General features: G+C 37.4%; 1 long non-coding RNA gene across 2 annotated transcripts in view; it reads right to left on the reverse strand.

Annotated features, from left to right (window-relative positions):
• LOC122138767 overlaps positions 1 to 27,065 on the reverse strand; it is an 80,649-nt gene that overhangs the window by 45,256 nt on the left and 8,328 nt on the right. The window contains exons 3-4 of one of the 2 annotated variants that reach the window (XR_006155792.1): positions 24,690 to 24,782; positions 14,171 to 14,839 (exon numbers count right to left, since the gene is read on the reverse strand). The exons of the other annotated variant lie outside the window; for it this stretch is intronic. This is a non-coding gene — a long non-coding RNA (uncharacterized LOC122138767). Of the gene's footprint in view, positions 1 to 14,170; positions 14,840 to 24,689; positions 24,783 to 27,065 lie in introns of those variants that run through there. 2 annotated transcript variants of the gene reach the window in all.

The raw sequence follows: 27,065 nt of genomic DNA on the forward strand, positions 1-27,065 counted from the left end.
TAATTGCTTCTTATCTCACAATTCTGTAAAGTAAAAAATAGAAAATGACATAATAATAATGTCCAACTAAAATGTTTCAGAAAAACATTCCATGATCAATGAATGTTTCTGTGCTACGTTTGGAGAATATGACTAAAGTAACATTCTATTGACTTTACTAAAAGAATGTCTCTTTATAACCTTTGCTAAGAAGCTTTGAGAATGTTGAGTGTTTGCTGGGCAGAAGCCACCTAGCAACCGCATAGCAACACACTAAAAATGTGCTGTATTTGGACTGATTTTGGGATGACTGGATCCTCTTTCTTGATGCTTTGACATCTATAATAGCCATTGTGCAATGATTTCAAAATAAACCTTGGCTTCGTGCTTTAAATAAGGAGTTTGGCCCAAATTTTCCAGAACTGGATGGTCGCCTGGAAGCCTTCAGCCCGCACCGGAATGGCAACAGCTTGCCTGGATGACTGATGAATAATCCTTCAAGGATCATAATCTAGCATAATTAAAACATAATGCAATATGTTGTTTTCCACAGTTCGACTTCACCTCTTCCTCGCGGCACCTGAGTCGACCCGTGACGTGTTGCAATAAGCGGCTTTAGTCACGCTGCAGTTACTATGGTGAAGTGCTATTTTCTCCCCGAGCCAAAAGCCACCCATTTGCTGGAAAACACAAGAATGCTTTTACCTTCTGCTTATACATTAGCTCCATTAGATAGAAAAATCACTGCGAGTGTAGAAAGCACTTTTTCCAGTGGTTCTTTTGTCTGCCTGTTGCCATGACAACGCATCGTGCCAAACAATACGGAGACTTGGGAAAGACGGGTCACCGAGGAGCATTTGGATTTGTGCCGATTACTGCACTCAACATCGCTGAGGTGAGCGCGAGTCAGTCTCCTCTGCTCTCCACCACAAAAATAACACCACTAACCTCTCTCTACAGTCCTGAGTGTGTGTTTTAGGCTTGAAGAAGGAATGACAGATAAAATGTCATCTCTGATGTCATGTGCTGTCTAGAATCAGACAGAAATGAGGGTCAGAAATGAACACAGAAGATTCAGCTGTATTTTGGCTTAATCAGTTGGGGTTTAAAAGTGGCAGCTAACAGGGAAGTTTAGTACACTAATGCTTCTTAAAATCGATATAAATCTTAGGATGAAATGTTTTTTTTAATAATTTTACTCATATCTGATATACGTTCTCTTAATGTTGAGAGAAAAGATTCTGAGATCAACATTCTTGGAACGTCCTCATGATGTTATTTGTACTTGAACATTCTAGGAAACGTTTTTAAACAATGTTGTAATCAGTTCTTCTTCTTGTTCTTCGTACAGTACGTCGCTAACTCAGCTAGCTGGATTTGATTGTTGGAGTTGCTGTTTTGTCAGGTGTCTTTTTTAATTATATGATGTCATTACATTGCTGTCTTGCCACCATCGTGGTTTCGAGTATCGATACATAGCCGCTTTTAAACCAATCCATGAACGCGCAATTATCTCAGAAAGCCAAATAATTACACTATCGCAACATCAGAATCAAATAACATTGACACTGTTATTGAAATGAACTGAATCAACATTGAACTTAACTGACTTGAATAATTATTGCCTTCATTAGAGCATTAAGTTGAATTTGTTTCATAATTGCTGAACTTTAAAACATAAACACTATCATTGTCGTGTTTCATTATTGTGAAGCTGCACTGAAACAATCTGCATTATAATAAATGTGAATTGATCTGTGGCTTTATCAACCATGACCTCATTCATCATTCACACCCTTTCTGAAATAGAAACAAACCAGACTAAATAAACTGAGTTAGCTGGTCATGCTTGGTTTTAGTCTGGCCAGACAAGTTAGACCAAAAACTCTCTAAAACCGCAAACTAGGCTGGTTTGGTGGCCATTTAAGACCAGCAGACCACTCAAACGGTCTCTCTCTCCTCGTGCTGGACATATTAATTGAAATTTCTGAGGTGAAACTTGTGAAATGGAATTAATTTCCGTTCAGACAGACTCTGAGGAGGTTTGAAATGAAGGCTATGGAGTGACACTTCAAAGTCCTTCTGTTTGTGACGTGAGTGTTTCACGGTCTAGTCTGTGATTTAAAGTATAAAGATGCAGGTGAGTTTTCAACACAAACTCTGTCATACTTCATTTGAATTCAATGGAGATCTTGTTCTTGTTCCACAACCTTTCCATGATGTTTCATGGGTCCCGGGGAGAAATAAAAACACAAAAATGAGTTGACTAGGGAAGGCCGTTCACACCACAGAATGAGAAAAATGAAAGTAACTGCAACTTTTTATCACGATTTAGACTTCTTCCTCAGAACTGTGAGATATAAACTTAACATTTTGACTTTCTTTCACATAATTCTGAGTTTACATCCCGCACTTTTTATTCCTGGATTCTTTCCTTCTCTGAATTGCTCTCAAAATTCTGTTTTTTGCATCACAAAATAAAAAATAAAAAGCCAACTGCAAGTTCATATCTCATAATTCTGAAGTCTATATCAGAACAAAAAGTCTGAATTATGAGATAAAAAAGTTGCAATTACTTTTTTTTTTATCCCTTGGCAGAAACAAGCTTGAATATTTCACACCAAGAACATTAATGATAACTATAAAGATAATGTTTTAAAAATCATTCTAAATTTAAGAGAATAGCCACACTATAACTACAACTTTAGATATCACTGGAATCACTTTTTTTTCCAGCTGATAAACAAAAAAACACTGGCAGCCAATCAGAATCCATCGACTTTAAAGACCTTGAGCATTTAAAGCAACAGACAACAATTAACAGAATGTCATTATTCATTGATGTGGAAGCCAAAATATTTATTGTTATAGTTTATAAGTGTGAACAGGCCTAGTATACAGCTATAAAATGCATGTGAAGCAACTCAGATCATTTGTGATAAATAATTAAACTTTGCTATCTTGGCAAATCTGAGACATCATTAAGATCCGTTCTAAAACTCCCAGGAGGATTTTCCCAGGAGAAGCATCTGAGAAGTTTCAGCAAACGGCTCCATTTGCTCCTCATTTCAAACAAGTGATATTCTGTAGTCAATTTTTCTTTCCTGTGGGTTTTGAGGCCCGTCCATTTCTCAGACTTGACATATTCATTGTTTAATCTCATCACAGGTGATTATATTTTATTGCAGTAATGTTCGCTTTGATCATTTACGATCCTTTTTCTTGGATATTTGGGTCGCATTTCATTAAACACACAGCAGGCTGCAAACCTCAAATAAAAGAAGCGGCATAAATAAAGCCAAAACAGCCGTCGAGCGCAGCTAATAATCGAATGCTCTTGACCTCAGAGAGGATTTCTTCAGTGAATGGAGCACTAATGGACAATGCAATGAGACAAAGAAACGAAGGAGCCAATCAGTCTGTATGTGATGGCATCGGGCGATTCTCATTGCGCCGGGAGGGTGAAGCCTCGCTCTCACCACCTGTTATTTAGCGCTGATGGCTCGTCTGACGCGTCGACACAGTTAAGCTGTGGGCAGAGGATGGGTTCCAGCTGGGAGATGTGTTCACACATGCTCAGTGGCCCAGACACACACACACATATTAGTGTAATGAAATGTGTACAGATCGTAATTGCAGTAATAAGGGGCTGCTTCCCTCGAGGACGCCTGCAAAAACAAGTCACATGCAACCAGGCAGAAAAACAGCCAGAGAAAGACAGACACCGAACTCATTCTGTGCATCTGCTGTCAGGGGCCCAGGACACTTCTGAAGATCACAAACTGTATGCATCTATTATATATTGTGTGTTCTTTATATTGATTTTGTCAAACTCTCCTAAAAATGAAGGTTCTTTATTGGCGTCTATGGCTCTATGAAGAACCTTTAACACTGTCCATTGCACAAAAGGTTCTTTATAGCAGAAAAGTGTTCTTTAGACTACAAAATGGTTTTTCACACTCACTAATGTCCTTTAATGTAAATATTTATCGAAGAAAGTGAGCTCAAGCACTCAGCATTGTATTTGCTGAATTAAATCCAAATTTTGGGCTGTTGATTCCAAAAATAGTCAGTTTTGTCTGTTTTGCTTTGGCACGTCACACTTTAACACAAAATATGATGCATTTGGTAGCATTTTTGCTTTCGAGAACCATTCGTAAGGTGCACAAATCTTTTATTCTTTTATGTCTTTTACCTAGAGGCACGCCTAGAATACTGTAGAGGATACACAACATTTCAGAATAAAAATGATTGCAACAAATAAAATTGTTTCTAAAGCCAAAAGGCACATATACTCCACAGTATTCTGGTGTAAATTCATCCGTGATATGGTAGATGCTCTATAAATTAGATGCCAACATGGACAGGCAGTGAGACTTGCATAAAAATTAATGTGAAAACGTTACAAACGTTTTAACTGAAGCCGCAAAGAACAACAGATATAAAGAGAGCAGCAGAATGATAGATAAATCAATGGAATGATAGACAGAGGGACAGAATGGAGAAACAGAGCAATGGAGTGGCAGAATAATAGATAAAGCGATGGAAAGGTAGTCTCAGAGAGATGGATAGAGCAACAGAATGAAAGAGCAATGGAATAGAGTGGTAGAATGATAGATAAAGCGATAGAAAGGTAGTCTCAGAGAGATTGATAAAGCAACAGAATGATAGAGCAACGGAATAGAGTGGGAGAACGATAGATGAAGCGATAGAAATGTAATCTCAGAGAGATGGATAGAGCAACAGAATGATAGAGCAATGGAATAGAGTGGCAGAATGATGATAAAGCGATAGAAAGGTAGTCTCAGAGAGATGGATAGAGCAACAGAATGATAGAGCAACGGAATAGAGTGGCAGAATGATAGATGAAGCGATAGAAAGGTAGTCTCAAAGAGATGGATAGAGCAACAGAATGACAGAGTAACGGAATAGAGTGGGAGAACGATAGATGAAGCGATAGAAATGTAATCTCAGAGAGATGGACAGAGCAACAGAATGATAGAGCAACGAAATAGAGTGGGAGAACGATAGATGAAGCGATAGAAATGTAATCTCAGAGAGATGGACAGAGCAACAGAATGATAGAGCAATGGAATAGAGTGGCAGAACGATAGATGAAGCTATAGAAAGGTAGTCTCAGAGAGATGGACAGAGCAACAGAATGATAGAGCAACGGAATAGAGTGGGAGAACGATAGATGAAGCGATAGAAATGTAATCTCAGAGAGACGGACAGAGCAACAGAATGATAGAGCAACGGAATAGAGTGGGAGAACGATAGATGAAGCGATAGAAATGTAATCTCAGAGAGACGGACAGAGCAACAGAATGATAGAGCAACGGAATAGAGTGGGAGAACGATAGATGAAGCGATAGAAATGTAATCTCAGAGAGATGGAGAGAGCAACAGAATGATAGAGCAACGGAATAGAGTGGGAGAACGATAGATGAAGCGATAGAAATGTAATCTCAGAGAGATGGACAGAGCAACAGAATGATAGAGCAATGGAATAGAGTGGCAGAATGATAGATGAAGCTATAGAAAGGTAGTCTCAGAGAGATGGATAGAGCAACAGAATGAAAGAGCAATGGAATAGAGTGGGAGAACGATAGATAAAGCAATAGAAATGTAATCTCAGAGAGACGGACAGAGCAACAGAATGATAGAGCAATGGAATAGAGTGGCAGAATGATAGATGAAGCTATAGAAAGGTAGTCTCAGAGAGATGGATAGAGCAACAGAATGAAAGAGCAATGGAATAGAGTGGCAAAACGATAGATGAAGCTATAGAAAGGTAGTCTCAGAGAGATGGATAGAGCAACAGAATGATAGAGCAACGGAATAGAGTGGGAGAACGATAGATGAAGCGATAGAAATGTAATCTCAGAGAGATGGATAGAGCAACAGAATGATAGAGCAATGGAATAGAGTGGCAGAATGATAGATGAAGCGATAGAAAGGTAGTCTCAAAGAGATGGACAGAGCAACAGAATGACAGAGCAATGGAATAGAGTGGGAGAACGATAGATGAAGCGAAAGAAATATAGTCTCAAAGAGATGGATAGAGCAACAGAATGATAGAGCAATGGAATAGAGTGGCAGAATGATAGATAAAGTGATAGAAAGGTAGTCTCAAAGAGATGGACAGAGCAACAGAATGATAGAGCAATGGAATAGAGTGGCAGAATGATAGATAAAGTGATAGAAAGGTAGTCTCAAAGAGATGGATAGAGCAACAAAATGATAGAGCAACGGAATAGAGTGGGAGAATGTTAGATGAATCGATAGAAAGGTAGTCTCAAAGAGATGGATAGAGCAACAGAATGATAGAGCAATGGAATAGAGTGGCAGAATGATAGATAAAGCGATAGAAAGGTAGTCTCAGAGAGATGGATAGAGCAACAGAATGATAGAGCAACGGAATAGAGTAGGAGAACGATAGATAAAGCAATAGAAAGGTAGTCTCAGAGAGATGGATAGAGCAACAGAATGATAGAGCAATGGAATAGAGTGGCAGAATGATAGATAAAGTGATAGAAAGGTAGTCTCAAAGAGATGGATAGAGCAACAAAATGATAGAGCAACGGAATAGAGTGGCAGAATGTTAGATGAATCGATAGAAAGGTAGTCTCAAAGAGATGGATAGAGCAACAGAATGATAGAGGAATGGAATAGAGTGACAGAATGATGATAAAGCGATAGAAAGGTAGTCTCAGAGAGATGGACAGAGCAACAGAATGATAGAGCAACAGAATAGAGTGGGAGAACGATAGATAAAGCAATAGAAAGGTAGTCTCAGAGAGATGGATAGAGCAACAGAATGATAGAGCAATGGAATAGAGTGGGAGAATGATAGATAAAGCGATAGAAAGGTAGTCTCAGAGAGATGGATAGAGCAACAGAATGATAGAGCAATGGAATAGAGTGACAGAATGATGATAAAGCGATAGAAAGGTAGTCTCAGAGAGATGGATAGAGCAACAGAATGATAGAGCAACGGAATAGAGTGGGAGAACGATAGATAAAGCAATAGAAAGGTAGTCTCAGATAGATGGATAGAGCAACAGAATGATAGAGCAACGGAATAGAGTGGGAGAACGATAGATAAAAGCAATAGAAATGTAGTCTCAGATAGATGGATAGAGCAACAGAATGATAGAGCAACGGAATAGAGTGGGAGAACGATAGATAAAGCAATAGAAAGGTAGTCTCAGATAGATGGATAGAGCAACAGAATGATAGAGCAACGGAATAGAGTGGGAGAACGATAGATAAAGCAATAGAAATGTAGTCTCAGATAGATGGATAGAGCAACAGAATGATAGAGCAATGGAATAGAGTGGCAGAATGATAGATAAAGCAAAGGAATGGTAGACCGACAGAGTGATATATATAGCAACTCAATGATAGAGAGAGAACAACAGACAGAGCAACAAAACAATAGTTAAAGCGATGAAACGGTGGAGCGTCAATGATAGAGAAATAGAACAAAAGAGCAATGTAACAACAGAGTGACAGAGTGATGGATAGAGCAACAGAATGATAGATAAAGTGATAGAGTGACAGAGTGAAGGATAGAGCAACAGAATGATAAAGCTATGAAATGGTAGTGTGACAAGAGAGCGACACAATGTTAAAGCAACAGATAGATAGAGCGATACAGCCACAGAACAACAGATAGAGCAACAAAATGATAGATAAAGTGAAGAAATGGTGGAGTGACAGTGATAGAGAGAAAACGATGGATACAGCAACAGAATGACAGATAAAGTGATGGAACAGTGGAGTGACAGATAGAAAGAGCACCAGAACGATGGAAGGAAAATGTGAAGTTATTATTAGTATTTTTGATTGAATGTTTTTTTTGCAAATAAGCAGAAATTATTTTTAAGGATGAAGGTCTGAGTTATTTAGAAAATGAGTGTTCAATCCTTTTAAATCTGTCATTCTGAATTATCCAAAAGCTCACTCAAAAGACACTCATTGGTCGCCACCTGCTGCTGTAATGATGTAACCTACAGAATTAATGGTGTATGAATCTAAATGCAAGATTTGAGTCACTGAGATCAATCAAAATCCACTATAAATGCTTTTATATCGTTGTATTATCTTAATGCAGCGTAAATGTTCATTTTTTGTTATTTAACGTCTGTATTACCTGCAGGTTTCATATGTTTAAGTGCAGATGGCTGTGCATCTCATGATGAAACAGCTTTGCATCATCACAGTCTGTTTGGCTCTTAAATAAAGAGAAATAAAAGTTTTTTCCGCAGCGGCAATAAGCACAGATTTGATTTGGAACACAGACTCCTCGTTCTCTCAGTCTCTCACTCACTCACACACACACACACACACTTAATACAATATGCCCTATTTTGAGAAAACGCAGCATCTGTGTTCTATAAATTTGTGAGTGTTATCTTCAGTCGGCTTCCCAATGAGCTGGAAGAGCAGACGAGAGCGCGGGAGGAAGAATTTGGCTCATTCCGAGTGATGTCAGCTGCATTCTAATGTCTGATGATTGCATCTTCTCCTAAAATGTCAAGTGCATTTCCATTTAAAGTGCTTGCTTAAACACCCATGAAGAGGGGACACACGGGTGCTCCATGCATAAAAGCATGAAGAGGGTGTCTCTCAAAAGCCGGCGGCCAGAAGAAAATCACCTCCTTCCCCTTTTTTCCCTCAGCACCTTTAGACAATGTCTGCTAATACTGTGTCTCAGACTAGAATAGAAACCGGTCGCAGACTCTAAGGAGCGCTGACACCATCCCACACACATGCACACGTATATATAATTTGTTAACCTCAAGATAGGTACGGTATATTACATATATTATCTCCCTGCAGCATTGAACTGAGGTGAGTCATCGCTTCAGTCCATATTGCACCATTTATAGTGTCAGAAATTCCAATTTGAACATACATAATTAAATTCCCACCTGCTAAGTTCAGTTTTTCCAACTGGTTATTGAATATTGCAAATTTTTTCCAAAGTAAAATTCTCAGTATTAAACATTAACAGGCTTTAGTCAATGTAAATTACTAACAAACTTTCTGGGCCTACCAAAAATGCATGCAAAAACACTTTAACCCTATAAAGCATGCTCTATTATATTTGATACGCAAACTTCTAAGATTTCAAACTTGATAAAAACTAACCAAAATCAACCTACTGAGAAATATTATTGAGAGAGATAGAGTGACATCTGATATTTATATCATTATATCATCTGAGAAGCGTTTTTTTCTTCATCTCTCAATCAGCATTGGATTATATATATTTGGATCATTTCAATCTCATCTTACTAAGACATATTACTGGAGATATAGAGTCACTGATATTTAGATCATTTTTTATCAGTATCTGCTCTACTGTTAGAAAGAGCTCATTGATTTACATTACAAGCATCAGAATTTCGTCACAGAAATACCAGCAGCTGCAGCAAATCACATGCTTTTGCTCTTCTTGAGTAAAAATAAGCAATTTTTCCTCCATATTAATCTCACTGTTTCAGACTATATGAGTCATAAAAGCCTCACACTTAAATGTTCAGTAAAACAAAAAAACTGAATTTTCAATATACGTCAGGCTTCGCGGGGTTAAATCAGTATGAAATATTAAGTGTTGCACAGCCTCATTTTTATTTGCCTCAAATTTAACATGGCATATACACTGAAAAGAGCTATAATGCCATGAAATAAATAAATAATGAAATCCTTAATTGCATTAGCAAGCTGCATGAAGGATTATACCAAGATCAGACAAGACCAACGACGCATTTGCCACATTTCATTTTGAGTCATTAAAAATGTAAAATTACACGCTTGAATAAAACTGGAGTGAATGGCGCCAACCTGTGCCAACGAATACACCGAACCTCCTCCAGCATCCATCACGGCCGTGTCCTCTGCCACCTTTCCTGAGGCCTATAAACATCATAAATGATGCGTCGTGTGGAAGCATCATAAGGGAGATTTATTGAATGACACGTTTGGCCGTGCATCAGCCCTCTCATCTGATACATTCTATTTAATTAGGATGCTGATGTAGAAATGTTTGCAGTGATGAAAAGGTAAAGGCAAGCTCACACGCACCATAAATAACCTGCGTAACGACAGCAGTTTAATGTCCAATTAGGTTAAAAGGGTCTGAGAAACAATGGCGCATTGTAGACGGACTCCTTAAGAGACGTTGATGGAAAAGAAACGGATTCATTAGCTCCATCAAAACATGACTTATCAACAGCTCTGACCGTCTTGAACTCGTCCGGCGTGATTGATTTGGAGCTCTGAGCACTCTGAGAAAAAGCATGTCAAAGGAGTCCATAAGGTTTTACATGCATTTACATGCATGCAGCACCGTTCTCGTGCATTTATGGAAAATGTGACTTATTTCGTACACTTTTCAAAATGTTCCGCTTTTCAAAATAAACTTTTTTAAGGTTCAAAAGGGGTTTTCGCAGAAGAAGAACCATTTTTGGTTCCCAGAAGAACCCTTCAGTTAACATATTTTCCATTTTTCTTAGTGTGAAGAACATTTTTAAAATACCCTTTCCACTATAAAGAACCTTTTGTGCAATGGAAAGCTTCCATGAATGTTAAAGATTCTTCATAGAAACAACCACTGCAGTTAAGAACCTTTATTTTGAAAATGTCGTGTTTTCAAAGACACTATGCTCTTAAAAATAAAGGTTCTAAACAGGGGTTTTCACATGCCATAGAAGAACCATTTTGGGTTCCTCAAACAACCCTTCACTGGTCAGTCCTGAAAAGATCAAGTTTTTCAAAAAATAAAGGTTCTTTATTGGCATCGATGGTTTCATGAAGACCCTTTAACATTCATGGAATAAAAAGTGGAAAAAGTTATTTAGTTTATTAAAATGTTCTTCACACTAAGAAAAAAATGGAATGGTTCCACTGAAAGAATGAAAATAAATTTCTTCTATGGAATTACTTGCTAGATTTGATTTATTATTATAATTTTTTTTTTTATTATAATTATTTTATTTTATTTCAATCATCCCCTTCAATGTCTATGGTGATAACGACCATAAAAACTGAGACACAGTTTAATATGCTCCCGAATCCATTCATGCTCCATTCATGATGAGTCTGCTATGACAGACTTCCACAATTAACCTGCAGCCAAATTACAGCAACAACAGAGACTGCTCCTCCCATCGACTGCAACCGACCAATCACACGGCTCCGATCTGAGACTGAGACGCTCCACAGAGACGTCCAGAACTTCAGCCAAGGACAGAAGAACGTGGCCCACATCAGAAGCACATGCGGCGTCTGGGTCCGTCCTGAGGGTGCGAATCAGCCTCATTTAAGAGACTGTGCTTATTCAAGCACAACCTCGAGCTCAGACACACTTCAGGAGAAAGGACACACTCTTCTGCACCATCAAAATCTTAACAATCCATACAAAGTGTTTCTGTTGTATAATAAAACAAGGCCGCTGTCAGCTTTGGCTTGCCCAGCTGGGGTTTAGAAAACAGTTAATATTTAGTAACATCATTGATTTAACTGCACTTACACCATCAGATGAAAGAAAACTTGAGCTGAGCTGAACTGATCTGATTAATGACACTATTGTCTTCTGTAGAGCTGCTTTAATTTGCAACATGAACACTGTTTGTTTATTAGAAAATCTGTATATAAAGCACTAAATAAATGTGACTTAATAAGAGCTTAAATGTAAAATATATATTAAATATATATATAAATTCTAGCCATATATTTTAAATATGCTAAATATATGTTGTATACTGTGAAGCTCAATGAATATATTTTTGAATCGATAATGCTTTTAAAAAATGTATTTATATTTTTTACAAATCTATTTTCACATATATACAAAAACTGGCCAAACATATATTGGTAGAAAATATATGTACGTAAATATATTTTATCAAATATTTGTTATTCTTTTTTGTATATTTCAATCTTTTCATTTGTAAAATAAAAAAAACCAACAACTTATTAATTTCAAACAAAGTTCTGCATGTCAAATGAAGCTTTGAGGAATCCGATTCATTTTAGTGAATCAGTTTGTTCAAATGAATATTGATTCAAAATTTGAGTGTTTAGTTTTACTGGTAAAAAATAAAATAAAAATTTAAAAAATAAAATAAAATAAAATAAAATAAAAATAAAATAAAATAAAATAAAATTATCTAACAATTTTTAAACCAAGATACATTTACTTGAGGAGCAAAATGAACGACTGAAGATATTGAGTCTTCTTTTCTGAAATAATACAAAAAGAAATCCTTAAAATGAAGTGAGTTTATGCTTAAAATAAGAAAACAATATCAGTCAGTGAGGTCAGAAAAATGGATATAATTCAAAGGAAAAATAAGGTTATATTTCTAACCCCATGGAAGATATTTGTTCTAGTTTTAGGCATAAACTCACTTCATTTTGATCAATTTCTCAGTAAACAAGACTTTTTATCTTTTGTTGATAATTTTGTTTCTCAAATAAATGCATCTTTATGTAACAATGTTTATATATTTTTACTGGAAACAAGACACAAATACTGAGGAAAAAGCATTTTTTTGCAGTGTAACAACTCTTTATTAGTCTTGTGTAGTTAACTTTTGTTTCAAAGGAAAGTTTGTGAAGAAACTATTTCCAAGTTCCTTCACCAACATGAAACCCACCACGAACAAACACACATTTCTAAAAATTATTAAGAATAACTGTTTCACGATTTTTATTATCTCATAATGGAATTAAAATTTGATTATGAGCGCATGGGATCCTGTAATCACGACTTCAAAAGCAGATCATTACAGCACAGATGAAGACGAGGAGAGCAGCGTTCCTCTCCAACGCAAGATTACGGTAATTAAACCTCGGTCCCAGAGGAGAGCCGCTAACCAACACCTCCATCAGACTAACTACTCGCTCGCTGACAGGGAAGGTCGACGCACAGATGTGAGTTACGCTCATTACACAGATCTCAGAGAAAAGAAGAGGAACTCATCTGATGTCTCAGCACAAGCTCCTCTGTTCTCGGCTTTAATCAATGTTATCATTTCGCACAGACGCTCAGAAGCTCTTCAGTTTTACCCCGCCGGCAAAATCATTTCTGAGCGCTCTGCACTTTCAGCTGCCGTGACATTAGTTTATCTACAGCAGCACAATAAAGACTCGGGACGGATCGACATTAGAAAGGCTGTTAAACACCGGAACCATTCACACAGGATCTGATCATTAAGAGTCCTCAGCCATCAAAGATATAAGAACATATTGCTAACGCTGTCATTAAGTTATGAAAGCATTATTATCTGGGTGTTCAAAATGTCAAGTTTTCAACATGTTACTTTTGAATGTTCTCTGAATATTCAAAAATGCTTTTTATCTTTTGAGAAAACATTAAAGGAACTTTTCATTTTGCCACAAACATTATGGGAATGTTACATCTGAATGTTCAAAACGTGCTTTTCTTGGGTAATTGAAACGTTAGAGAAAGCATTAAGGGGAGGTTCCTTTTATTATTTTGCAGAAATTGTTTTTGAATATTCTCTGATTTTCTCACAAACATGTGAATGTTACTTTCGAATGTTCTCTGAAAGTTCCGAAACAAGTAACATTTAAACACATTGCACATTATTGAACTAAAACAATTCAGAAAAAAAAATCCATTAACAATGTACAAATAAAGTTTTGTAAAGACCAGAACAACGTTTTATTAATATTACTGCTAGAACATTTGTTCATAACTTTGAGAAAACCTTTCCAGAATGTGATAGGTCTCCCTTTGGGTCAGGAATATTGTAAAATATTGTCTGTTCTGCTCATCAAGACTGCATTTATTTGATTTAAAATGTGTAAAAATAGTGAAATATTATTATGATTTAAAACAGCTGTGTTCTATGTGAATATCTGTTAAACTGTAATTTATTTCTGTGATGCACAGCTGTATTTTCAGCATCATTACTCCAGTCTTCAGTGTCACATGATCTTCAGAAATCATTCTAATATGATGATTTGCTGCTCAACAAACCTTTCTGATTATTAGTGCTGCCCAATATTTTTGTGGAAACTGTAATACATTTTATTTTTCAGGATTCACAGATGAACAGAAAGTTCAAAAGAACAGCGTTTATTTGAAATAGAAATCTTTTGTCACATTATAAATGCAGTCACTGTCACTTTTGATCAGTTTAATGCGTCCTTGCTGAAAAAAAGTATTAATTTATTTCAACTTTTGACCATAGTATATATATATACATATAAATTCCCTGATGACTGCCTTCTCTAATCATCATGTGGAGCAGGAGGCGTTTAGCACATGAGAGGAGGAGAACAGAAGTCATTACAGTACGCCGGGCTCCGCTGGGGAATCGTACGCTCGTAAGGAAACAATCCACTGCGGACTGATAAGGGAAAAAAAAGTTAATTACACAGGTAAGCCTCGGGGTTCATGTAAAATGCCTGTGGAGGAGGAACAACCTCCGCGGACGACCCCGAGCTACACGCCTCTGCTTACCCAGACAGAAAATCTGATTGCCTTTGGAGTTTCACCGGAATGCTTATATTCTCGCTTCGGGACACAAAGACACTTAGAATGCATTAGAATCACTGCATGTTTTTGGATTGGGGGCGGAGAAGGGGGCGGAGCTCCGGGATGAGTGACAGGAGGAACTAAAACTAGATTTAATGACATTTTTGAATTGCCAATGGTAGCTTGATATATTAAAATTCAGGAGACGTCAAATTATTTAAATAAAAATTTCACTTAGTTTACCTTGCCGTGGCAGGCATTTCTACTCAATGTCATGGGTTCTGGGATGCTTGGATTGATTGACCGGAACGTCAGGAACGTCAAACACAGAATGGACGTCTGTCAGGGCAGATGGATGTGAATGAAAATGAGTCTGAAGAGTAGAAGTACAGTGGGTTTTTACTGTAACATACACTGGCATTGATAATTAAGGCAACAAAACACTTATTTTAAACCTTTCTAACAGAAATCTATGGATAAAAACTTGTAAATCAGACTCAGACAGTACTGTACGTCTATCAGTCACAGCCTTGTTTTCAGTCACATTAAATAAAATAATTAAATTTACCATTAGAGTGATCTGTAGCACAGTCATGAAAACTCATTTTCTTCCTCAGTCTGGTTTGACAGTACATATCATAAATCAAGATACAAGCAAAATGACTAAAAATATTAAGTGTCGCTTTCTGAAAAGTGTATAAAAATGATGTGAGGTTATGCTTAAAATAAGAAAAAGATATCTGCAAATGGGGTCAGAAAAACACTTAATTCAAAGGGAAAACAAGATTATTTCTCTAACACGTTGGAAGCTTTTCTTTTTTTTCTTATTTTAAGCATTAACTCACTTAATTAAGATAAATTTTTTCAGAAAAAAAGACTTAACATCTTATGTTATTTTGCTTCTTAAACCATAAATAGTTACTTGAAATAAAACAATTGCTAACTGAAATATAATATAATAAAATATGAAAAACATACTATTTCAACTAGTTTCCAAGGCAGCTTTTCTTCTTTTGATTTAGTTTAACTAAAATTAAAATAAAATGAATATATTTACATTAAGACATTTAGCAGATGCTTTTATCCAAAGCAACTTACAAATGAGGAAGTTTTTTTAATATACACACACACATAAAAAAAAAAACAACTACCAAAAATATCAAAAACACACAACAAAGTTACTAAACATGACTGAAATTCATGTACTGGAAAACATGCTTCTTCTTTTTTTTTTTTTGCAGTAAGCTTGATTTCATGCAAACTGAAATGTGTCAGAATTCAATTTCATTTGCAATGCAACTCAATGGCATGTTGCATTCTCAATATCACAGTAAAGAGTCTTCTTCTTCAGTCTTTTTTCTTTCAGATTATCTACTGTCATGGCAGGGCAACAATATAAAGTGAATCTTGCTCAGCAAGTTAAAGTCATGGTTGATGTTTGTCGTCTCATTGTTAAACTCTGCAGACACGAGTTTATTAGCTGCACTATGATGTCGTAACCTTACAGTTGTTGCCAGATTTATCCCTGCAGGAATGTCATCCATCCCGATGAACTCTGACTCGGATCTGTCTCATCCACTCAAAGCCGGTCTGAGAAGTGAGATCTGTCACACGCGGCTCGTCCATTAGAGCGACAGAATGATGGCCGACGAGGAAATACATCAAGCCAAGAGCCTCTCAGAGCCTTAACAAGCTGCGTCTGCTGCCAATGAGCTCACAACACTCCGTCTGACCCTCACACTTACTCCATCTAACGCAGAACTGATAACAACAGCGACTTCCTCTCAAAGGCTTAATGACTTCATTAAGACAAGATAAAATAACACACGGCTCTCACAGAGGTGCAGCTGTTATTGTGATGAGCGACGATAGTCACAGTCTCATCTAAGTCTGATATTCATCAAGACTTCATCACTAAAAGTTTGCATGTGTGTTTTGCTAAGGCTTTTATAGCTCATAAAGTCTGATACAGTGAGAATATGGAGGAAAAAACAGCTTAATTTATTCAGAGACTCAAAGTGAGCAGAGCAAAAATTGTTGCAGATGCTGATATATATATGATGAAATTCTGATGCTTGCAATGTAAATCAATGAGATCTTTATAACAGTACAGTAGATACTGACATAAAATGATCTACAGTAAATATCAGTGGTTGCTCTATATCTTACATATCTCCTCACTCCTCTCTTTATTCTCTGCTAATGTCTCCACTGCTAAAAGGACATATTATCATAACAAAATTAAGAATTCATCTAACACTTGCATGCTCTTTAAAACATTTTCCTTGCTCCTTTGTCCTCCTCCTCCCACTCATTCATCAACTCTAACAGCTGACGACTTTGCCACATTCTTCATTAATAAAATTAAAACCATCAGTGCATAATTTTCCACACCACAATCTGTCAAGCACATCTTACCACCAAACATACACTCACTCACATCCTTCTCTTCACTCTCTGAGGCAGAATTCTCCAAACTCATCCTTTCTAATCATCCTACTACTTGTCCGCTTGATCCTATTCAATCTCATCTCCTTCAAGCCATTTCTCCTGCACACATCCCTTCAAACTGGTGTTTTTCCCTCAACATTTAAACAGGCTCGTATAACCCCACTACTTAAAAAACCCTCCCTTAAAGCCGAGTTCAGACTGCACGATTTTAGCCCAGTTTTTGGCTCGCCGACAGGTTTTGAGAAATCGCAAACAAATGCCCGAAATCACAGGCAAATCGGTGCTCGATCACGCGAATGACAATCACGCAGTGTGAATGAGCAAAGACGCGATCTGAGAGAATCGCCGATGAGTCGCCGATGCCCGTGAGATATTTGGCATGCTAAATATCTGGACTTGTCGGCGATTCAAAATCATGCTGTGTGAAAAGTGTTCTGACTGAAAACTACGTCGGCGATGACCGACAGCCAATTAGAGAGCAAGATACAGAGCAGCGGGGAGTTCGGGGAGGAGTTATTGACCACAATATCAACAAGCATGGCTTCTTTTCCTTTTTCTTGTTTTCGCTGCAAATCAGCACACAGGCAATTCGTATTGCAAGCTTCTTGCGGGCTACCATTTTTAATAATAATCCCAGTCTCACGTGAGAACTCCGGTCTTGCACACGTGATATCGCGTTGTTTCCTTGTCACATCTCGCGTGTGTTTGGTTGTGAAACGTAGTTTGCGTGCCAGGCAGAGTTGTCGGCGATTCTTCCTATTGTAAAGTCATGCAGTGTGAAACCTTCTGTCGCCGATCCATCGTGCAGTGTGAACACAGCAGCAACTGAATGCTGACCAAGATAGTCATGCAGTGTGAAAAGAACAGTGACCCGACTACTTTGAAAATCGTGCAGTCTGAACTCGGCTTAACCCATCTCTTTTAGAGAACTAGGCAAGGCAAGTCAAAGCAAGGCAAGTTTATTTATATAGCACATTTCGTACACAATGGTAATTCAAAGTGCTTTACATAAAAGAAGGTAAAATAATCATGAAGGAAAATAATAACAAAAATAAAACAAGCAATTTTAAAAACATAAAACAAGCAATTTTAAAACATTGGAAATGATTTAAAAATTGACTTATTTAAAATGAATTTAAAACAGTTAAAATAGAAAATGATTTAAATAGAATACAGTGAATATGTAAAATACAGTGCAATCAATTCGGACATCGCACAGTGCTCATTCAACAAATGCACAGCTAAACAGATGAGTTTTGAGTCTAGATTTAAATGTGACTAATGTTTTAGAACATCTGATCTCTTCTGGAAGCTGATTCCAGCTGCGAGCGGCATAGTAACTAAAGGCGGACTCCCCTTGTTTTGTGTGAACCCTTGGTATTTCTAACTGACTCGATCCTAATGATCTGAGTGGTCTGTTAGTTTTATATTCAGTGAACATATCTGCAAAATATTTTGGTCCTAGGTCATTGAGTGATTTATAAACGAGTAAAAGTACTTTAAAATCAATCCTAAATGTAACTGGAAGCCAGTGTAAGGACCTGAGGACTGGTGCGATATGCTCAGATTTTCTGGTACAAGACAAAATAAACTAAGCACTGTCCCCAGAATCACACCAATATCCAATGGTCTTCTTGTGAAGGCCGGTGAGGAGACCATTACAGTAGTCCACCCTGCTGGTGATAAAGGCATGAACAAGTTTCTCTAAGTCTTGACTGGAAACAAAACATCTAATTCTTGCAATGTTTTTAAGATGATAGTATGCTGATTTAGTTACTGCTTTGACATGACTACTGAAACTAAGGTCTTTCTCCAGAATCACACCAAGATTCCTGACTTGATTTTTAGTTGTTTGTCCCCTAGAGTCAAGGTATGCATTCACATCGAAAACTTCATCTTTGTTTCTAAATGCAATAACTTCAGTTTTTTTCCTTGTTTAACTGAAGAAAGTTCTGGCACATCCAACTATTAATTTCATCAATACATTGGCAGAGGGAGGCAATGGGGCTGTAGTCATTCAAATATAATCCTACTAAAATCTGGGTATCATCAGCATAGCTGTGCTTGGCAATTTGGTTCTTTCTCATTATTTGACTTACTGGGAGCATATACAGGCTAAACAAGAGCGGTGCAAGAATTGAGCCTTGTGGGACTCTGCATGTCATGGACGTCCACTTAGACTTATTCTCTCCTATACTCACATAATAAACTCTCCCTTCTAAGTATGACCTGAACCATTTGAGTACCATCCCATAAAGCCCGACCCAGTTTTCCAGTCTCTCTAGTAGTATGTTATGATCGACAGTGTCAAACGCAGCACTGAGATCTAGCAATACCAGCACTGATATTTTGCCAGAGTCAGAATTTAAGCGAATATCAATTTATTATCTTAATGAGCGCTGTCTCTGTGCTGTGATGCGGTCGGAAACCAGATTGAAAATTGTCCAGGTATCCATTTGAGTTTAAGTATTTGTTCAGCTGATTAAAAACTAAATTTTCTATAATTTTGCCTATAAAAGGAAGATTAGATATTGGTCTATAATTGCTCAAAATGGTGTTATCAAGATTGCTCTTTTTCAGGAGGGGCTTTACAACTGCAGTTTTCAGGGAGTTTGGAAATGTCCCAGAAAGAAGTGAGACGTTCACCACTTCTAAGAGATCTGCTTCTAAACAGTTAAGCACACTTTTGAAAAAAGATGTGGGAAGTGTGTCAAGATAGCAGGTTGACGATTTTAGGTGCTGCACTATTTCTTCCAAAATTTTGCTATCAAAAATTTTTTTGCTTTAGAATTGCTTCAAAAATAGACATAGTATCTTTTTGATATTGCGTCCAGATCTGTCTGACCTCTGCATTACTTGAGGATGTGCTAATCGCCTTCCTGATATTAATGATCTTCTCAGAAAAGAAGGAAGCAAACTCATTGCATTTGCTAACTGAGAGCATTTCACTGGGAATCTGACCTTGGGGGGTTTGACAGTCTCTCAACAGTGGCAAAAAGAGTACGAGTGTTGTTTAAGTTACTGTTTATAAGGTTTGAGAAGAAATGCTGTCTAGCTGTGGCTAGTTTTCACATTAAAAGCATGAAGGCTGTCTTTATAGATGCTATAGTGAATTTCAAGTTTCGTCTTTCCGCCACACATCCGCTCGGGCTTTTCTGCATTGTCTTTTCATAGTCTGAACTGCTGTTGATCTTCTCCAAAACTGATTTCTGTCTGTTTGTTTTCTTACTGACTATTATTGGAGCAATATCATCAATAACATTCTTAACTTTTGAGTTAAAGGAATCAAGGGAATCAAGGAGAATATCAACAGAGTCTGCAGAAATGCTTGGTGTTAGAGATATAGCCTCCATAAACCGCACACTAGTGTTATCGTTAATGCATCTCCTTCTGACAGAGACAGATCTAGATTCATTGGTAGCAGAGATCAATATATCAAAGAAAATACACAAGTGATCAGATAGTGCTACGTCCTTAATAACAATGGATGAAAATGTTTAGACCCCTACTGATGATTAAATCTAGAGTGTGTCCACCTTTGTGTGTGGGTCCATGCACATGCTGAATCAGGTCAAAAGTGTTTAGAACCGTTATCATTTCTTTTGTAATTTTGTTTTCTGCATTATCTATATATTATTATCTATATATAATATTATCTATATATTATATTAAAATTCCCTGCAATAGCAAAACAGTCAAACTCTGAGGAAATCATTGATAGCATTTCTGTGAAATCTTCAACAAAGGCTGGAGAGTATTTTGGAGGCCTGTAAATAATGATAAACAGAATGCGTGGAGCACCTTTCAGCACAATCCCTAGATATTCAAAAGACAAGTACTGACCAAATGACATTTGCTTGCATTGGTATACATCTTTAAATAGAGCAGCTACACCTCCACCTCTCCTAACAGTCCTGCAGACACTCATGAAAGTAAAGTTAGGAGGGGATGCTTCATTGATGACTGTTGCACTGCAGCTGTCTTCTAGCCATGTTTCATTTAGAAACATAAAATCCAGATTGTTTGTGGTTATAAAATCACTGATTAGAAATGATTTATTTTTTAGTGAGCGAATGTTTAAAAATGCTAACTTGATGGCAGTACTTTGTGTCTTAACATCAATCTTAGTTTGATGCATTATAGGCCGCAGATTAGATGAGTTTGCCCTTGAGCTTGAAAAGACCTTAGACTTTCTATCACGTGATAAAACTGAAATAGAGAAAGCTACAGGCACACTGGGTTCCCGCTTGTTCTGTAAACATTTGTGAATGTTGCTGCTATTATAGCAGGGACCTGACACATATCACTGAGAGCTGCTATCAGTTGTTTTTGGTTCACCTACAGCAGATGGAGGGTTTGAGCCCTGGCGTTGTGGCAGCGGTCGGAGAGCTCTCACAGGAGCAGGGCCCACAGGCTTTGGTGGTTGGGGGGCCCGCCATTTTTTTTTGGTGATATTTGCGGGCTTGCAGCGAATGAGTGAGAGAGTTTAGTCCCAGCATACACCAATTCCTACTACAGACCGTTTTTCCTTCTTCCTTTCATTGAAAAAACACTTGAACGAGCTGTGTCTCTGCCTTTCTCACACAGAACAACCTCCTTGACAGCACCCAATCTGGCTTCAGAAGTGGACATTCAACTGAGACTGCCTTGCTCTCAGTTATTGAAGCCCTAAGACTGGCAAGAGTGGCTGCCAAATCTTTAATACTTATCTTCCTGGATCTATCCGATAATTTTGACATGGTTAACCACCAGATCCTCCTGTCATCCCTGTTGGCAAAAGGCATCTCAGGAACCGCACTCCAGTGGTTTGAGTCTTAACTATCAGATAGGTTCTTCAAAGTATCTTGGAGAGGTGAGGTGTCCAAGTCGCAACATCTAACTACTGGGGTGCCTCAGGGCTCAGTTCTTGGACCACTTCTCTTCTCTGTCTACATGGCATCACTATGTTCTGTCATTCAGAAACATGGCTTTTCATGATTAGCTCGCATCTCACTGTGACTAAAGATATTAGTCACTACTGGAATACATACTAGTCAGATCCCCATAGAAGTCAATGCCAAAAATATTTAGTGTTACTTGTAGCAGTAGTACTTTTACTGAAATAAGTACTAGTATCACATCTCATCTCACGGTAGCTGCTCACATCTCAGCTTGTCTAACAGACATTTCTTTCTGGATGAAGAACCATCACCTTCAACTCAACCTTACCAAGACAGAACTGCTTGTGGTTCCAACAAACCCATCGTTTCATCACAGTTTTAACATCCAGTTAGGCACATCAACCATAACTCCTTCAAAAACAGCCAGAAACCTTGGAGTTATCAACAACAATCAGCTAACTTTCTCAGACCACATTGCTAAAACTGTCCGGTCCTGCAGATTTGCTTTATTCAACATCAAGATGATCAGAGTCTCTAGAAGCTTGCATTCTGCAAGTGAACGTTACTTTATTGTTCATCCCAAAGAGGCACAAAATCACTTTCACAGACTTTTAAATTAAATGTTCCCTCCTGGTGGAATGACCTGCTCAACTCAATCCCAGCAGATGAGTCCTTAGCCATCTTCAAGGAATGACTACACATCTCTTCCATCTTTATCTAACCCTTTTAACTCTGGCACTCTCTATTCTAATTCTATTCTTTAAAATAACTTGCCCTTTAAGACTAGCACACTATACTGATTTACTGCTTGTTTTCTTAGAAAAAAACTAACACTAGCTTTTTAGATTAGATTAGATTAGATTAGATTAGATTCAACTTTATTGTCATTGCACATGTGGGCACAAGGCAACGAAATACAGTAGACAGGGGAAGAGATAACAGCAAAAAAACATTAGGAAAGAGAGGAGGAAAAAAAACCAACACCCAGACTGTGCTCCTTTGGGAGCACCGTTTGAGGACAGGAAAAAAAACACCTCAGCACAAAAGCACATAATCAATACACCATAAAACATGACTTTGCAACTGGGGACGGAAGTTGGGGATCGAGGTGATCCAGCCCAGGCAATCAGCATCCGGTCCTGCAGCCATTACAGCGCTGGTCACAGACCCGCTCGCCAGACTGGTGGAACAAAGCGGCGAAGGCGAGGGATGGGGGTTGGGGGGGGTGAATGCATATCTGTATATGTGTAAGAGTTAGTGTATGTGTAGGCCTGGAGAGTTGCGATTCTCTCTAGATGCCTCAGTCCGCAGATTATAGAGCGTCACAGCAAGTTGCCATGGAGACAGCCTTGGCCAGGTCCTAGACAGAGTCAACAATCATCAGGTGTCTGTGGGAGGGGGGGGAATGCGAGAGCGTCTCGCTGCCGTGCTCACCCGGGAGATATTTGTTATCCAGCCAAGGCCAAGGCTGGTAGAGAAAGCCGAAAGAAGATATGATACCAGTTGTTTGGTCTAGTAGCCGCATTCCATTTTACGGTCACTATGATTGTTCATTGTCCATTTTGGTCTCCAAATTCTCCAATTTCCTTTCCAAAGCCGTGAGCTTCTTCATGATGTTATCCATATTGCGGTTAATAGTCTCAGTCTCAATGCTGACCACTCTGCCCACTGCTTCAATCATGACGGGCAGCCTTGTGAGGCTTTGGACAGCTGTTCCCGTCTTCTGAATTTTCCGATAACCCAGGGCAAAGCCTAATCCAATCAGCAGAATACCTGTTATCATGGTTCCGAATAGGTAGATGTCTTCAATGTCCTCCACGGAAAGAGCCGCCAGACACACACGACCCGCCAAATTCGCCCACGCGTCCCATCGTGTAGCCAGCTACGAACGTTCCGGCAGGGCAGTCAGGTTCCCCGAACCCAAGCTCCTCGTCGAGAAGATGGTGTCAATTGCGTTGAGAGACCAATTAATCAAATCCATGTTTCGAGTTTAGGAGAGCAGTGCAGAAAGAGTCTCTCAAAGTAGACAAGACAAGAGAAACCAAGCAAAGCAGGGAAGGCAGGGAGGAGAGGAAGAAATGCGACCGCCTCCGCTGAGAGCTAGAATACAAATCTTTTTGTATTCTATTTATTTGTCTTCTTTTTATTTAATATACAATTAACAAAAGCAAAAAAAAAGTACAACAAAAAATAAAACCCTACAATCTTTACCTATTCAATCTAAATTATATTTATTTATTATATAATAAAAAAACAAACCTTGCTACGTTTACTGCATGTATTAGTTATAGCATTGTTATAGCACTTACATATTCCTCTTTTGTTGGTTTTGATTGCTTCCATAGTCTTCATTTGTACGTTGATTTGGATAAATATAATGCAGTGATTGAGAGATGAAGAAATAAAGGCTCCTCAGAAGATGTGAGATGTTCTGGAGGCTTGTAAAGATCATTCCTCCGCTGAGGAACAGTGAAAGTAAAGCTTCAGGAAACAAACGCTCCTCAAAAGATCCTGATGATCAGATTTGAGACTCTAAAACATGATTGATGGAGAATCAAGTAAAGCTGAGCTGCTTCAGTCCAGTAAGAGTTCATCTGGAGATATTACTGCAGTTATTCTGACCTTTACTTGATCAAAATCACTCAAGATTTGACACCAGAAGCAGCAGCTGAAGCTGGACGTTTGTACAATTAAACTAAAAGAGCTTAGAATTTTGTGTATCGTTTATTTTCTGTAGTATTAAAATATCAGGTTTCACTGGTATCCATATTATTAGCTTATCAGAGCATCAAAAAAAAAAAAAAAAAAACACTACTAGAATAAAATGCATTGCAAAAAGTAATTAAAAATGAACTTACTTTATGTAGAGCTGCCTCCATAAAGCTTTAGATCATGTCACTTGGCACATACACCAGTGTGCATCAGATGACTTGAAATAACACCAGATTTTGCTGTGAAAATTCAATTAAATATTTAATATTTCCCCCAATTTTCAGTTTTGATATGATTTGATTGCTTCAGCAAAGACTAATATCTTAAATTAAAAATAGTATGAATATGTAAACAACTCCTTAGGATTGCCGAGCAATACATTCTGATTGGGTGTGAACCTGAAGCCCCGCCCACAATGACCCTAATGCAAATGAAAGTTGCATGCAATAAGCATGATTTATATTTGCCACTGCACTGATTATAATTTACTTGCTTTATACAGGAGACTATAAACACAAATGAGATCTCTTTAATATCTGAAATGTCTCTCAACAAGATTAAAAGGAGTTCTCCTGCTTCTCAAATATTTAGAAAAATAGGTTTTATGCCAACTATACACTGATTTGTGTGCTTTTATTTTTCCAGACAACTTTAAGGAGAAACATCTGAGATAAAGTCGATTAATAAATTAAATTACAAGATCTCCTGAGCTGTGGAAGATCATTTCCGAGCAATGCATTTTTCCTCAAAGATGAATAATTAGTGTTGTTTAGCATTATAATCACACAATGAACACCTCCTATTTCTGTTGCTCCTCTAGCATCGTTTTCAGATGAGGAGATGAATGCTGTGTAGTGAAGTGACACGGCCTCGGGCACCTCATCTTTTCTTAATTTAGCTGCTGCCTTGAACACCTGCCTGACCTCTGACCCCTGCAGGACAGGACGGGGCAAATCCGCAGAGACCGGAGTTTATAAAGAAAAAATAATGCAGACACACTCAGACCTTCAAGTTTGCTTGTGGCAGACGGGGAACCTTGAAATAGCTTCACATATTCATCAGCGTCTCATAAATGGACCTGTTTGCTGCATTTGCATCCTGTCAGCCAACTGAATTTAGTGATTTTGTGAATCAAACTTTTAAATATTTTACACGCCCCTCTGTTGTGTTTCATAATTCACGGAGGTGAAGCTCTTACAGTCTCAGCGAAAGCTCAAACCACATGTGATATCCAAACCAAACATGACTCAATGCTTTAAAGCTTGGTTTTGCTTCAGGATCAAAAGTAATACTCGTACCTAAATAATTTATTAACAGGTTTTTGGTCCTATGAGAATCAGAAATGTCATGTTTGATGAGGTTGGGATGAAGAACTGATGATGATAAATGCTTAAAAGAAATACCATCAGGGCAAATAAACTATGTTTTAAGTGACTGTGAGCTTAGGGTCTGAACTGAATGTGAAAGAATTGCAATTTTAAAAAAAAAAAAAGCCATTGGCATCATTTGTTGTGTTTTTTTGGCAAGCCATTTTAACATTTAATCCTTACAACATTCTAACATTTATTTTAATGCTATTACTACTTATTTTTTTAGCTACCAGTATCTTTTCCATTAAGTACTAACACTTACTCATTAGCTACTAGTGCTTATTCTTTAGGTACTAACACCTTTTTAAAGATACTAGTACTTATTCATTAGGTATTAGTTCTTATTTATTAGACACAAGTACTTATTTATTAGATACCAGTACTTGTTAGATACTAATGCTTATTTATTAGATACTAGTGCTTATTATTAAATACCAGTACACATTTATAAGATACTAGTACATATTCCAAAGATTTTTTTAAATTTTACTAGATTTTTACATTTTAAGATTTTTTATTAAACTCTATTGTGGCCATTCTGACTAGTCATAACAAAAGACGAGTAAAAATGCATTGTGACTAGTAAGATAAGAATTACTACTAGCAACATTTATAAAAGATACTAGTGTCTAAAAAATAAGAAATAATGCCTAATGAGTAACTACTAATATTTAATAAAAAAAAGTACTAGCATCTAATGAAAAGTAATAGTATTCAATTTAATAAATAAGTACTAATGTTTAATGAATGCTTACTGGTACTGTTTAAAAAGATATTAGTCACTACTGGAATACATACTAGTCAGATCCCCATAGAAGTCAATGCCAAAAATATGAAGTGTTACGTGAAGCAGTAGTACATTTACTGAAATACGTACTAGTATCTAATGAATAAATAGTAGTATCTAATTAATAAGTATTAGTATCTTAAAAAATACTAGTAGATAAAGAATAAGCACTATCTAAGGAATAAGCACTAGTACCTAATGAATAAGTACTAGTACTAGTATAAAACAATACTTGGGTTACACTTTATTTTAAGGTGTCCTTGTTACAGTGTAATTGTACATTTAAGTACGTATTTAGATTAATTAACTACATCTATTTACTATGTGGTTTGGTTTAGGATTAGGGTTTGTCTTATAGGGTTACT

Source organism: Cyprinus carpio, chromosome B10, assembly GCF_018340385.1.
Source record: "Cyprinus carpio isolate SPL01 chromosome B10, ASM1834038v1, whole genome shotgun sequence".
NCBI classification, from domain to species: Eukaryota; Metazoa; Chordata; class Actinopteri; order Cypriniformes; family Cyprinidae; genus Cyprinus; species Cyprinus carpio.